This window comes from Sturnira hondurensis, unplaced genomic scaffold, assembly GCF_014824575.4.
Source record: "Sturnira hondurensis isolate 20B ecotype Veracruz unplaced genomic scaffold, ASM1482457v3 Scaffold0013931, whole genome shotgun sequence".
Lineage (NCBI taxonomy): Eukaryota > Metazoa > Chordata > Mammalia > Chiroptera > Phyllostomidae > Sturnira > Sturnira hondurensis.
Window position 1 is genome coordinate 1,759,292 of NW_028086562.1, and position 13,552 is coordinate 1,772,843.

General features: G+C 63.9%; 1 protein-coding gene across 1 annotated transcript in view; it reads left to right on the forward strand.

The window, feature by feature from the left end:
* Positions 1-7,154, forward strand: part of NOL9 (nucleolar protein 9) — a 34,098-nt gene extending 26,944 nt beyond the window's left edge. Inside the window, exon 13 of the transcript XR_005068815.1 lies at positions 7,145-7,154. The gene's annotated coding sequence lies outside the window, so the exon portion shown is untranslated. The remainder of the gene's footprint in view (positions 1-7,144) is intronic.
* Positions 7,155-13,552: the final 6,398 nt, after the last annotated feature.

A 13,552-nucleotide genomic window follows, 5' to 3' on the forward strand; every position in this document is an offset into this window, starting at 1 on the left:
CTGGGTCTAATGGGGTCCCAGCTCCTCCCAGGGTCTGGCCAGATCTGACCCCAGGTCAAGCATCCAGGCCTGTGGGCTGCTCTCTGAGCAGGTCCTTCCTGGTGGCCACCTACACCTTTGAGGTGGAGGTGGACCCAGCTGGAGCAAGCCTCGTGGTATTTGGAAGTCAGCCCTGGCGAGAAACAGTTATCGAGGATTGATCCAAGTTCAAGTCCACAAGAGTTCCTCTGGCACCTGCTCTGGGCAGCTGGGCCTGGGCCACCCTCAGGGGAGAATGAAGCTGGTAGCTGCCCTCAAGAGGCTCCCAGTCTAGACGGAGACCAGACTCCATTGTCCCAGTGTGTCACCTACAGCAGAGCGGGGGCCCAAAGTTGGGGTCCTAGGGCTGGGGCCGGGGCTGGGTCCCAAAGGATCTGAGCGGCCACACCAGGGAGGGGGCAGCGTTTGGTCAAAGCAGCACCAGGTTTGCACGCTGTGGTTGTAAGAGGTCGGCTCTGGGCTGCCCCCCAGCAGCCGATCCTGCCTGTGAGGCCGCTCTTCCGAACCAACTCCTCTGACCCCACAGCGACCCTGGGAGGTGGCCACTGCACCAGGGTGAGGGGACTGAGGTCCAGAGAGCCTGAGCGGTGTGGCCAAGGCGACACAGCAGCACGAGCTCTATCTGGGATCTTTCCCCGGGTGCCNCGGCTCTGGGCCGCCCCCCAGCAGCCGATCCTGCCTGTGAGGCCGCTCTTCCGAACCAACTCCTCTGACCCCACAGCGACCCTGGGAGGTGGCCACTGCACCAGGGTGAGGGGACTGAGGTCCAGAGAGCCTGAGCGGTGTGGCCAAGGCGACACAGCAGGCAGGAGCTCTAGCTGGGATCTTTCCCCCCCGGGTGCCAGGCTGCCTTTGGGAGGCTGACTTGGCAGGGACAAGAGTGAGGCAAGGCGGGGGGCCCGACAGGAGGGGGGTGGTCTGAGCTGGGGCCGGGCCACTCTCAAGGCAGCGCTCAGAATGGAGTGGGCAGCAGCTCTGTGGCCAGCCCGGCCCAAGCTGTACTTGTTCCCAGGCTGTGGTGGGCAGATGGGTGGGTGACGATGGTCGGCCCGACTGGGCCTGCCACCCCCTTGATTCTGACTGGGAATCTTCGGCTGTGTATTGGACATTGGGTCTGAGGTCTGAGCCTGGGTCTGAGGGGACTGTTGTCTGGCTGTCCTCTACACTCAGAGAAGCCCAGGGAGGGACCCACTTGCCAGTGGGCTGAAAGGTCAGGGAGGCTTGTCCAAGGCTGACAGGCTCCCAGAGTCCAGAGTAGGAGGGCATCTAGGGAAGGGAGGAGCTCAGGATTCGGGTCGCCTGGGAGGGCCCGCCAGGGCCCCGTGTTCGGCCCAGGGTGCCAAGCAGCTGTGGGTGGAAGGGCCGCTGGCTGGGCCCTGGTGCACATGTAACCTAGACATGTTGGTGTGGAGGGGGCAGTGGATGCCATGGAGGGTGGTGCATGGACTCTGGCGCAGCCCCCGGCCTACCCCTGGCTGACCCGGCAGGTCTCCCTCAGCTTCCTGTGCTGTGCAATGGGGGTGACCGGAGCACAGAAACGGGACCATTAGGCTCTAGGTCCAGGGCCGGGCCCATGTCCCCATCCCACCCAGATGCTTGCCCGGAGCTGGAGAAAGAGCCCTGAGACAGGGTCCCTGGCTGAGCAGGAGCCTCTGCTTCTGAAGGGGCGAGAGCAGCCAGGCTTGCCTGGGGCCTGGCCACAGGGGCTCAGCCCCTCTGTGACCGGTGCTGTCTCCACACGCCGCCACCTGCTGGCTCACACATGTGCACACCCTTGAGGGCTGGTGTGCCCAGCTGGGTGTGGGGGGTGCCTCAGCCCAGAAGCCTGAAGAACCTACTCTGAGGACAGAGCGGAAACCCCTGTCCTGGCCCCCATTGTGCCTGGACAGCTATGGGACCCCCAAGATTGATAAAAAGCGCCACGAGGGCAGCACAGGCACATGGGGGTCAGCCTCAGACCCTCGCTGCGTGGTGAGCGCAGCCTGCTTTGCTGGGCGGTGGGCCACGGGGCCAGGGCTGTGGGGATGTGCTCAGGGAGACGGCCCTGGGCTGGCCTCAGGCCAGGTGGCTGCAGCCCAGATATCCACCATCACCTCCCACAGTGTTGGACCCAGAGGTGGCACAGGCTCCAGGCCCGTGTTTCCAAATTCAGAATGGTCACTCCGCAGGGGAGGGCCTGGGCCGCCCACGCTAGTCCCCACTGTTCACCCCTCCTACAGGGGCCAGTCTGGGGCGTGCCCACCACCTGCTGGCCTCCATCCCAGCCTAGGCCCCCACCAGGGGCCACCACCATGCTATGGTCCTGGAGGGTCCTCCGCTGGGCCTCCTGGCAGGTGGCGGCAGATTCTTCTCATTACCCAGAGCTGGAGGTGTCGTGGGTGGGGGTGGTCAGTGGGGCACATGTCTTCTCAGCTTGGCCGACGGGCAGGTGCGGGAGAGCTGGAGGGCCGGGTTACATAACGGGCCTCTGCCTGCTGGCTTTGCTTTCTGCAGTCCGGCCTGGGAACGCTTAGCACAGCACAGCCCGTGAGGCTGCTTCTGATGCAAGCCGAGCGCTGGCACTGGGCACCTCCTGTCAGCACCAGCTCTGTTCCCAGCTGGCACCTCTGGCTGCCCTGGAGGTCCAGACGGGCCTTTCAGAACGCCAGAAGGAGGAAGGGATGTGGTCGCCAGCTCCTGGGGGGCTCAGGGACCACAGAGACTCCCGGTGGACCTTGCCTGGGGGAGGAGAAGGGGCCAGGCTGCAAGTCTTCGTCCCCTGGGGGCGAGCACCTGCTCTTCGCCAGGCACCCCGCCTTAGCCCCCTGGGAACAGGAGGGAGGGGCTCTCTCCTTAGCCATTTCACAGGTGAGGAATGGGGGTCTTCAAGAAGTGCCCAAGCTTGCCCAGCTAGTGAGGCCGAGGGAGGACCCTGGACAGGTCCTACTCCTTCCGAAGCAGCCCCGAGGAAGGGGGCCAGCCGGGCTGGGTACGGGGAGGGTGTCTAGGGGCTCAGCCAAGGTCTCTGACGGCCGTGGCTTGCTGGGGGCAGTGGGTGTGGGGTGGGGGGAGGATCAGGCCACCTGCTCCGGTTCCCCTTCCAGTCCCTTACTCCGCAGCCTGCAGAGGCTCCTGCCCCAGACTGCCCCCCGGCAATTCTGCCCCCAGGGAACCAGCTGAGGTTCACCTGGACTCGGCCCCACCCCTCACCCCAGGCCCTGGCCAGGCCCTGGCCAAAGCAGCCCCAGCTCGTCAGCCCTGCGTCCCTCTGTCCTGGCCCCAGCCCCATGGCACAGTCCAGCAGAGGCACAGCCAGAGCCTCCTCACTCCCCTTAGGCTGCCCCACCAAGAAGCCAAGAGACTCCAGAGGATGGGGCAGGAGGGAGGGCCCGGGGCTGTGGGAGGGTGGGCTTTCAATGCGGACCGCCTGGACTCTGGCTGCTCCTCTGTACCCTGCAGTGACTGTGTCATCGAGGCCAGGTGGCCTGCAGCCTGTCCCCCTGTTCGGTCTGTGTGGCCCTGGGCAGGTTTCCCCCAGCCCCGCCTCAGCTTCTTCCCCGCTGTGTGGGATGATGGCGCCCGCCTCCGGGGTGGCCCTGAGGACTAAAGGGGACGACGTAGGAGCTGCACTCGGCGGGGCCTCTGGCCTGGGGGAGGCACAACCATGGTCGGTCACTCTGCTGGCCCGGAGCTGTGGACACAGCGGTGAGCAAGATGGCCGCCACCCCCTCGACCCTGCCACCTCAGAGGAGGCCATGAAGAACCCCCCACGTCTGTGGGCCTCCTCACCGGTCATCGAGGTTCTTTTTTCTTTTTTGCCTACTGCCTAGTTTCCTGGCACCCCCAGACTGCTGAAAGGCCAGGGGTGTCCCCCAGCCTTTGACATCGGGGGACCCGACGGTTCTAGGCCTGCTGCGGCTCCCTGGAGCACTGTGGGCCTTTTTGCCAGCCTGGTGGGCTCGCCCTGACCGCCCAGCTTGCTGGCCTGCCCTCGTGTGTAGGGAAGAAGGAGGTGCGTTGGGGGCTGGGGGACCTCCAGCCCGGACAGAAGAAGTGTGGGTGACTCTGTGGGAGCCAGAGGATGTCCTGGCAGACGGACTGGCAGCAGCTGAGGCAGGAGGTGGGAAGCAGGAGGCATGTTTGGGGACAGAGAGAACCTGGGGATGAGACGCATGCGCCCTGGAGAGCGGGGGAGGGAGGGTTGCAGCTGGGCCTCTGCAGAGGGGTGCTTGCAGGGCCGCAGAGTCTCCTTGTGTTCCCCCCGAAGTGGAGGGCGGGCAGCAATCTTTGCCGCTTGCCCACACACACCATGAGGCTGCTTTGGGGCCGGCTGCTCTGAAACCATCACCAGGAGTGGGCCTGCTAGGGCCTGCACAGAGGGTCTGGGCTGGGTGACTACTGGGGACCACCCCCTCTCTGCAGCCCTGGCCTCTGACGGGTGGACACTGAGACCGGCCATAGCTGCCGGGGACAGATTGTCTCACTCCCCAAGCTCGGCCTGACACTCCCACACTGGTCACCTGCCTGCGAACACGAGCTGGGCACCCCCAACCTCCTGTGGGCGCAGACGCAGCGTGGGCCCAGGCCACGTGGGTGCCAGGGATCCAGGACCAAGGGGCCTGCGTTGGTCCATCCTGGGCCCTGAGCCCAGGGAGGAGGGTAGGCAGGCAGATGGTTTGAATTACTGCACTGCCTTTTGGCATCTCAGCCCTCAGCTAGGGGCGTTCAGGCTGCCTGGACGGCCACAGCCCTGGGGTGCCACCCCCCCCGGAAAGCAGAGCCTTCTGCCGCCAGCTTTCCTGCCCGGGCCTTGTGCCTCTCTGCTGCCAGGGGTCTGGCAGGCAGGGTATTCGCCTCGGCCCCGGCTCGTCTCCCGGCTCCAGGGTAGCTCCTCAGCGGCCCTGGAAGGCCGGGGGCCACAGGAGGATCAGGCAGAGGCAGCTCGGCGATACGGCACTCCTGGATCTCCACGAGGCCGACCCCCTGCCCTCCGACTGCCCGGCCCTGTGCCCTAGGAGGCTGCCCAGGCCCCCAAGGTGGCTTTGAAGCCAGACACTCCTGGGTTCAGATCCAAATTCCACTGCTTATGAGCTGAGCCCGGCCCCTCAGCTGTGCCAGAGGGCGACCCCCCTCCGTGGGGGAACCGGGGTTCCTCTTCCGTGGGAGAACTCAAGAGGAGGGCAGGCCCAGCAGCTCTTCCGAGCACTGCGCAACTGCAGGTTTTCGTTTTCATTTTCCAGCAAGATAAAAATATGCCATTTTTATAAGGCTTTGGAATAAATTGACTGGTAGCTTTCATTTTCTGTGTAGCTGTGGTTTTTAACTCTTCTTGTGGTTCTTTTCGTGAGTGGCTTGGACCCCCTGGTCCTCTACCCACCGGCCCTTCTGACCTCCCTGCCCCCACCCACCCCTGGGTCCCCACCCTCGTGCCCACAGTGCAAGGGCCGCAGGAGCTCCGTATAGACATGCCAGAGGCTCTTTGCACGCCTTCAGCCTGCCAGGGCCCCACGCACGGCGCTGCCTCTGGTGCAGCTGGCACAGCCCGAGGATGGGGGCGGGGGCAGCCTGGTGCAGTGTGGCCAGTCCAGGGCAGGGCCGGGCCCTCTGTGAGAGCTCACAGGGCACATTCGGGGCCTCACTGGCAGCCTGCGGGTGGGGCCTGGCCGGCAGCTCCTGCCCTCTGACCCCCGGAGCCTCCCCCAAGGCCTTTGCTCAGCGCAGTTGGGAGATGGGCCTTGAGCTACCTGGGGAGGGTGCTGAGCCAGACGCGGAAGACTGCTCCGGAGGCCACTCCACAGCACCCGCCCGGGGGGGGGGGGGGGGGGGGTGCTTCCAGTCCTCATTGAGAAATCCTGCAGGCCCAGCTGGGGCTGGGGCTGAGGTCGGAGGTCGGGCACGGGTGGGGGGCGGCTGGGACTGCTCCTGGGCAGCACATTTTTCTCCTCTGGAAACGTATCTTAGCTGAGAGACCACGGAACAATTGCACTCTTTTCCGGGCCTCCGCTGTCCCCAGACGGCCAGCCCAGCCCAGCCCGGCAGTGGGGACTCCGAGGGGGCCGGGAAGTCGAAATTTGTAAAATGTCTGTAGGAGGGGAAGAAAGGCGCTTTGTGTGGGGCCGGGGCCCTGGCCATTGGTCAGCTCCAGGGCCCCCAGCCGCTCCCAGAATGCTCCCCTTCCCCGGGGAGGGCCGAGCCTGCTGGCCCAAGGTCAGCCCCAGGGTCCCTGCAGCCCCTCTGCAGCCCCTGTGCCCACTGAGTCCAGGCCTCGGGGACCCGGGTCCCCGAGGCCACCCAGCCTCTGAGGGCGCGGGCCTGGTGGGGAGGCCTCCCTGGGCCTCAGCATGTTTCTCTACTGGAAGAAGCGGGGCGCCTATGAGCTGGAGGCCCTGCCCAGTGCCCTGGCCGGGCTGGAGCTGGGGGCTGGGGAGCGCTTCTCCTGGAGTTCCACCCTGGACATCACCGAGGACCTTGGGGGTAGGTGTGGGCCCCCTTCCGAGGGGCTGTCAGGAGGCTCCCAGACCTGGTCTGCCGGGCTGCCTGCCGTTGGCCAGAGCCTGTGCCCGGTCAGCATGCACATGCCCCTCACTCAGCAGTGGTGTGGGGACCAGAGCCCCTCCTGAGGCCACTCCTGGTGGAGGAGAGGGACCTGAACACAAGGATCCCGAGGGTCTTGGGGACAGTGAGGTGGGCTTGCTGGGCTGGGCAGCGGGGCCCCCAACAGCTGGGCCTGGAGCAGGGCATCCAGGGTGCTGGGCTTTGGGCCTGGGCTCCACCTCTGGCCCCCACCACATGATTGGGTGGGGCAGTGGGATGAGCACTGGAGCACTCATGTCCAAGGCCCAGGGCATGTGCCATTTCTCCCGTTAACCCCCTCGCAGGTGAGGAAGTGAGGCCCTTGAAGGGCAGGACAGGCAGTGGGGACGCAGAACCCCGCAGCCGGGGTCTACATGCCCACCGGCCTTTTCCCCGCTGTGGGATGTTGGGAAGGCCGTGTAAATGGGCATCGGGATGCCAGCGGCGTCGTGGGGTGGCTGAGAGGGCTCCCGGGGATGGCACAGAGCAGGGACATGGTCTGGGCGTGACGTCATTGCTGTGCACCCCATCTGGGGCCCCAGGCCCAGGGGAGTGGGAGCCCTCCTGGCGCAGCCTCCCTGTCCCGTGTGAGCCTCCCCTGCCCTTTCCTGCTGCCGGAGGGGACCAAAAGTGTGACTGACAGGCCCAGGGTTGCCACGGAAGGGAACCATGTGGGGTGTGAGTTCCACAAGGCTCCCAGAAAGGAGAGTGACAGGTGTCCCTCGTGTGGCGATGCCCCTCCTGCTTCCAGTCTCGCTGGCTGCAGTGGACAGGGGAGTGTGGCTGCTTGGAGGGGCAGTGGGCACAGGGCCCCCAGACACCTTCAGAGTGTGTGCAGGAGGCAGGCAGGGCAGGACGTGAGAGGAGGAGCCGGATGCTGGGCAGCGGGTGGAGGAGGGCCAGGCAGGGCTGACGGGCGGGTGGCCAGGCTGGGGAAAGTGCCATCTGGAGGCAGGGGGTGGGTTGGGGACAGAGTGCTTGAGGGGCAGGCTGAGGGGGTCCCGGCTGCTCGAGCTGCTCCACCCGGCAGGTTCCTGTCTATCTGAGGCAGATGAGGTGGCCGAGGTCTTGACAGGGCCAGAGATTTGTCTGAGGTCACTCAGCCAGTCCCAGGGAGGCAGCAGGTGTCTACTCCCCCCCCAGACGGGTTGTGAGCCCTGGTCTTCCAGGGCTCTCTCCCTTCCCCTCTGTCTTTGAGAGGAGCCCATGCCAACTCCTGCTGGGTCTTCTGTGGGGTGCCCTGGCCACTCGGGGTGCCCTGGCCACTCAGCGTGGCTCTGGAGCAGCTTCTGTGAAGCCTGCCTGCCCTCGAAAGTCCCCAGGCCGGACAGTCCCCATTGAGGGGACTGGTCCAGCACCAGGGCTTTCAAAAGCCTTGGCTCCTAGCATCTCCACGTCCACCCTTTGAAGCAGGGACAGTTCTTAGTGTCCCCTTCGGGAAGGGAAGGCTCAGCAAGGTCTGGAGTAGCGGCACCCAGATATGCAACTGCGGCCCTCAGCCTCAGGACGGGGCGCTGCTTACCCCCGTGTCGCCATGCCCACTCTGCCCCGGCTGGGAGAGAGGCCCCAGCACACGGTGGGGGGTGGGGGCGCGGCACACGAGCAGACCCTGGGGCTGAGCCGGGGTAGGCTGGGGCAGTGAGCCAGGCACACAGCTGCCTGTGTGGGCTCTGTCCTCTGCAGTCGGCCAGGCCCTGGCCGGGGCCCATGGAGGGTGGGTGGCGAGCCCGGTGCCAGCCCAGCCCCGTGACGGGGGTGGGGCTCGTGCCCAGAGTGTGACTGTCCTGACTCGGAATCTCGAGCCCATTTCCGCAGCCCTGCTCCTGTTCCCCTCTTGGCCATTCTCGGTTCCTCCGAGGAGCCCGGAGAGGAAGCCCGTGGTGGACGAATGGGCAGGTGCCCACAGCAGCCTCAGCCAGAGGAAGTGGTCAGCTGGCGCCAGGCCTGGGGGCAGGAACTGTGTGGACAGTTTCTCCAGCCCCAGGAAGGAACTCTGAGTGCGTCCACCCCGCTCCTCTCACGGAGCCCAGGGGCTGTGGGTGCGTAGTTGGGGTCTCCAGGCCTCAGGGGAAGATGGCAGAGATGTCCTGGTCCAGGGGCAGGGCAGGCGTCAGAGGCCATGGTCCACGCTCCTTTCTCCCCAGGAGATGGCCCTCCCCCAGGATACCCTGTGGGGCTTTGGGCCGAGTTTCCTGGCCAGGCCACCTGTGAGTCTCCGATGGGTGTTGGAGCAGGGATGGTGGATGGTTCCTGGGGCCTCTGGCATCTGCCCAGAATGTGCCCTTCTGGCTTTTGGCCAGGTGTGGGCCGAATCTCGCCCTTCCACAGGCTGCCCCGGTGAGGGGTCCAGCCCAGCCCAGCCTGCCGCAATTGCCCAAGCACGCAGAGGCTCCCGGGAGGGCTGTGCTGGCGTGGGCAGGGCGTTCAAGGCCACAGCTGCTTCCTGGGAGCGGCAGCCTTTATGCAGCCAGGCCTGCGGTTGGGAGATGGTGGGCAGGCAGGCTCTGCCTTCCTGAGTCTAGAGGGTTAATTGAAGGGGGCTCATAGGTGAGGTCAACTGAGGAATGACATCAAGGCAGGTTTCCTGTACACTTGTGTCAGCCTGGGGCCAGCTGGGAAAGGGGGGCACTTAAGAGGCAATGGAGGGATCCATTCATATGGGATGAGCACCTAACTGTTCCAGGCAATCCGGGGGAGTGTATCCCAGTGGTTGGAGCTCGGACTGGGAGTCTTAGGGACCTGGGGCTAAGTCCTGTCTCATCACTCAGTTGCCCCGCCCTCTGAGACTCAGTGTCCCCGCCTGTGAAGTGGGACGAGGGGCACACCTCCGCCCCAGCGTCGCGTGGAACGGAGCCACCTGATAGGTGCGCTCGCCCGTGCACCAACGCGGCCTGTGCCGTTTAGGACTTTTCTAGTAGCCACATCCCCAAAGAACTAAATCTGAAGAAGCAGGTAAAACTGATTTTAACAATCTGTTTGTCGTCACGAAGCCTATTCCAGCCATGACCACTGTGACACGCCATTGGTGGAACCAGTCATCAGCGAGATCTTGCCTTCTCCCCTCTTTCCTGTTTGCCCTCGGACTCAGAAATCCAGGGTGTATACACCACCCCCAGTGTGGACTAGCCTCACGGCCCATGCTCAGTGGCCGCCATGGCCAGCGCCTGCCCCTTGGGGCCAGACGGTGCTGCAGGGGTCGGAGGGCGAGATGGGATTGCATGTGGAAAGCAGAGAGCCCAGCAGGCGTGAGTGGAGGCAGAGCTATGGGATGGATCAGCAGCGTCCCCTGGGCGACCTGGAGGGGAAGACAGGTCAAAAGCAATGGGTCAGTTCGAAGGTCCATTCCGGGACAGTGGGATCCAGGAGGGAGAGATTCATCTGGAATCTGGATACGATGAGACAGACAGGCCTTCCCGAAGCTGTCTGTGTTTGACGGTGTCCCTAAGAGCGGGCAGGATATCAGTAGCCCGTGCCATAGAGGACGAGGCAGGGGACAAAAGCAGGGAGGGCTGGACCAACGTCAGACGCTCAGTTCCATCTAGGAAGAGGCAGGGAGCCACCCGCTGAGGGGCAGGTGTGAGGCAATAGGGAGTGGTGGGGAGTGCAGAGGGTGGAAGGGTGTGTGCCAGTCTAAAGCAGACACGGCTCGGAGACTGGAGCCATCACGAATATGGGCTCGCAGCTGCCAGGCTCCTCTGGTTTGTGCAGAGAAGCCAGAAATCTGGATTTTTATGTGAGATCTGACTTTCCAGAGTTGGCAACCGATTCAAATTCTTTTGAAGCGCTGTGCTCAGCCAAAGAAAACGTGTCTGCAGGCCGGCTTCTGCCCAGACGCCCTGTTGGCCAGTTGTGGTAGAGATCGTGTCAAGGGAGAGGCAAAGCGGCATCCTGTGACTAAGATAGAGGTGGGGGCAGAGCTGGTGAGGGGCCTGTCTGCCTGGCTGGGGGGCCTGCCCCACCCCGCCCGGTCGATGGGGGCTGGAGGAGCTGGGAGGGCAGCTGGGCTGTTTCAGACCCAGACAGACAGCCTCCAGCAGGGGGTGGAGCGGGTTCAGGGTTGCAGGTCTGCCTGGGGTCTGGCCAAGGACGAGTGGCCAGACACCTGCTCAGGTTGACTCAGGTCAAAGGGGCACTACAGGGGGCGGGAAGCCAGCCGGGGGGAACCGAGGGCAGACATAGAGCCGCTGCCCGCCTCCCTCTTTGCTCTAGAGGGCCCTCTGCACTGACCCTCTGCTTCTGTGGGTGCCCTCATTTTTGCTCCCTGACAAATGCAAGGCTCTGTATCCACTCTGACGGACCTTCCCTGATCTCAGGGCTCTAGGGCCCAGAAGGGGTTGCCTGTCTCAATTCAAGTTCTCAAGAGAGTGAATCTCATTGGCTGGGCTGGGCCAGATGGCCACCTCGGGCCCAATCAATGTGCAGTGTAGGCCATCACTTGGTCAGCACGTCCCCTAACCAGGCCCACCCTGCCTGCAGGGCTGCTCATGCTCACGGGCAGCTTGCCTAGAGGGGAGCTCGTGGCGGGCCTGTGGTGGGGAAGACTTGTCCCAGTTCCCAAGCCATCCCCTGCCACAGTCCCCAGAGTCTCAAGAGCTGCCAGGGTCCTCACCCATTTTCCTGTGTTTGGAGTCTGTGGGAAGCTTTCCTGCAGGACCCAGAAGGTTGACACTGAGGCTCGGAATACACAGGATGCTAGGGCTCAGGGGACCCAGGACTGAGCACCTTGAGGGAGCTGGAGCCCGGGATGGGAGCCCAGAGAGGTCAGCTGGGCAGAACCCCAGTGCCTGAAAGAACTTTGCAACTCCCACATCCAGGACCCCGGGGTGGCTGTGGTGGCCCTGCAGTGGCTGTAGCCTGGACCAGTGACGGTAAAGCCTATAGGGCTGGAGAGGCAGCTCCCCAGAACCCTGGGCTGGAGTGACAGGATTAGAGCCAGAACCCAGAAGTCTTGGGGCATGTAGGGCGTAAGAACGTGATCCCAGGCCCAGAGTTGTGAGAACCCAGGGACCTGGGGTCAACAGCACCAGACCTTGTTTGGTGGAGTTTGAGAAGCCCGCCGCAGGGTGCATGGGAAACACCCCGGAAGCTGACAGAGGCCCCAGGTCCCTGTGGAGACCCAGATGGCAGAGGGGGCTGCTGCAGCTGTGAAGGACCCTGCCTCCCCCAACCCCGGTCATTGGCAGGCAGGGCTGGGGCAGAGCCCGCAGACCGCTGACCGAGGGGCCCCTCAGGGTCTTCACAGGGTCTCCTCCACCTGCGAATGCATTCACTGGTTGCTTCTTATATGAGCCCCATTGGGGCTCAACCCGTAGACTGGCAAATCTGGGGTTGAGTGCCGTCCCTGGTCAGAGTGCCGTTCCCCTCCCCGATTTGCCAGTCTGCGGGTTGAGCCCCAGTGGGGCTCATATAACACTCTAGCCCAGGGGTCCCCCCCCAGGCATTGGACCCTATTGGTCCCTGGCTCTTTAGGAACCAGGCCGCACAGCAGGAGGTGAGCAGTGGGCGAGCTTGTCCCCCCCTGACTCCTGTCTGTGGGCCCCCCCCGCCCTGGTCTGTGGAAAAATTTTTTTCCACGAAACCGGTCCCTGGTGCCAAAAAGGTTGGGGACCGCTGCTCTAACCAACTGAGCCAGCAGCCAGGGCTGGGAAGCAGAGACCCTGAAGGAAACCCCGAACTGTGATTCCATGAGCTGAGTGAGGCTGGTCAGGCCTGCAAGGCCTCAGGGTGACCTCGCTGCTCTTGCTGCCCAAGGGACACTGTGCCCTTGCTCCCTCTCAGCCGCCTTGGAGCGCTCTGTGCAGATGCTCCTGAGTCAGCCTTGTCCCCGAGTCCCCTCCCTAAGGGTCCCCCTGCCTGCCAGGCCCCACAGTGAGCTCCCCAAGTCTTGTCAGGGTCGCAGCCGCCAGTGAGTCCCGAGCGCCCAGCTCTGGGCTTGACACATGGTAGGCCCTCAGGGGACACTGGATGTTTGCTGATTGACTCCAGAAGGCTCGGGGCCGACACAGTTCCCTCTGCCAAAAGTCCTTGAGGGCAGAGGCTGGGTTCTGGTCGCCTTTGTGTCCCCCGCTGACTCATGTAAAGGATGCACGCGGGAAGGCAGGCACCCTCCTCCGGCTGAGAGGCCCATGCGGAGCCTCTGGGGGAGGGGCCCAGGCGCCACTGGAAACTGGATCTTCCGGACCTGGGTCCATCCACCCCGAGCTCCGGCAGCAGTGTGGGCGTGGCATGGGGGTCTCCCAGGCGCTGTCCCTTGGGGGGGGGCCTGGGCCTTCTCATCTCCCGAAGGCTCTGTTTCTGCAGTGCAAGTGTTTCGTAACCATTAAAATGCTGACAAGTATCTCGTGGGGCCATTTACATAAAGTACCAGACCAGGCGGAACTTACCGTGCAGTTAGAAGTCTGGGCGGCAGCTCCCTCCCAGGGAGCAGGGCAGCCCCCAGCGGGGCCCCCCTGCTGGGTTGGGTGCTGGCTGGGTGGTGTGTACCCAAAACGTTTCTGGGCTGTGTGCTCGTGACAGCTGCGCTTCTCTGTACGCGTTTGTACTTCTGTGAAGTTTTATAAATGTCAGCAGAGCAGCAGGAGCCGCCAAGCTCACTCCCATTTATGGAGCCTTGACCCCATCTCTTCAGACAGTGTTTCTGAAGTGTGGGGGGGGCTCACCCTGGCTGGGTAGCTCAGTTGGTTAGAATGGTGTCCCTGTACACCAAGGCCGCAGGTTTGACTCTCAGTCAGGTCACTTACAGGAAGCAACCAATGAATGCACCGATAAGTGGGACAACAAATCGATGTCTCTCTCTCTCTCTCTCTCTCTCAACTCAATAAATAGGGCTGAATGTCTGGTGTGGCTCAGTGAACTGAGCACTGGCCTGTGGACTGAAAGGCCTCAGGTTCGATCCCCAGTCAGGGCACATGCCTGGGTTGCAGGCCAGGTCCCCAGTGCGGGGCATGCGAGAGGCAACCGC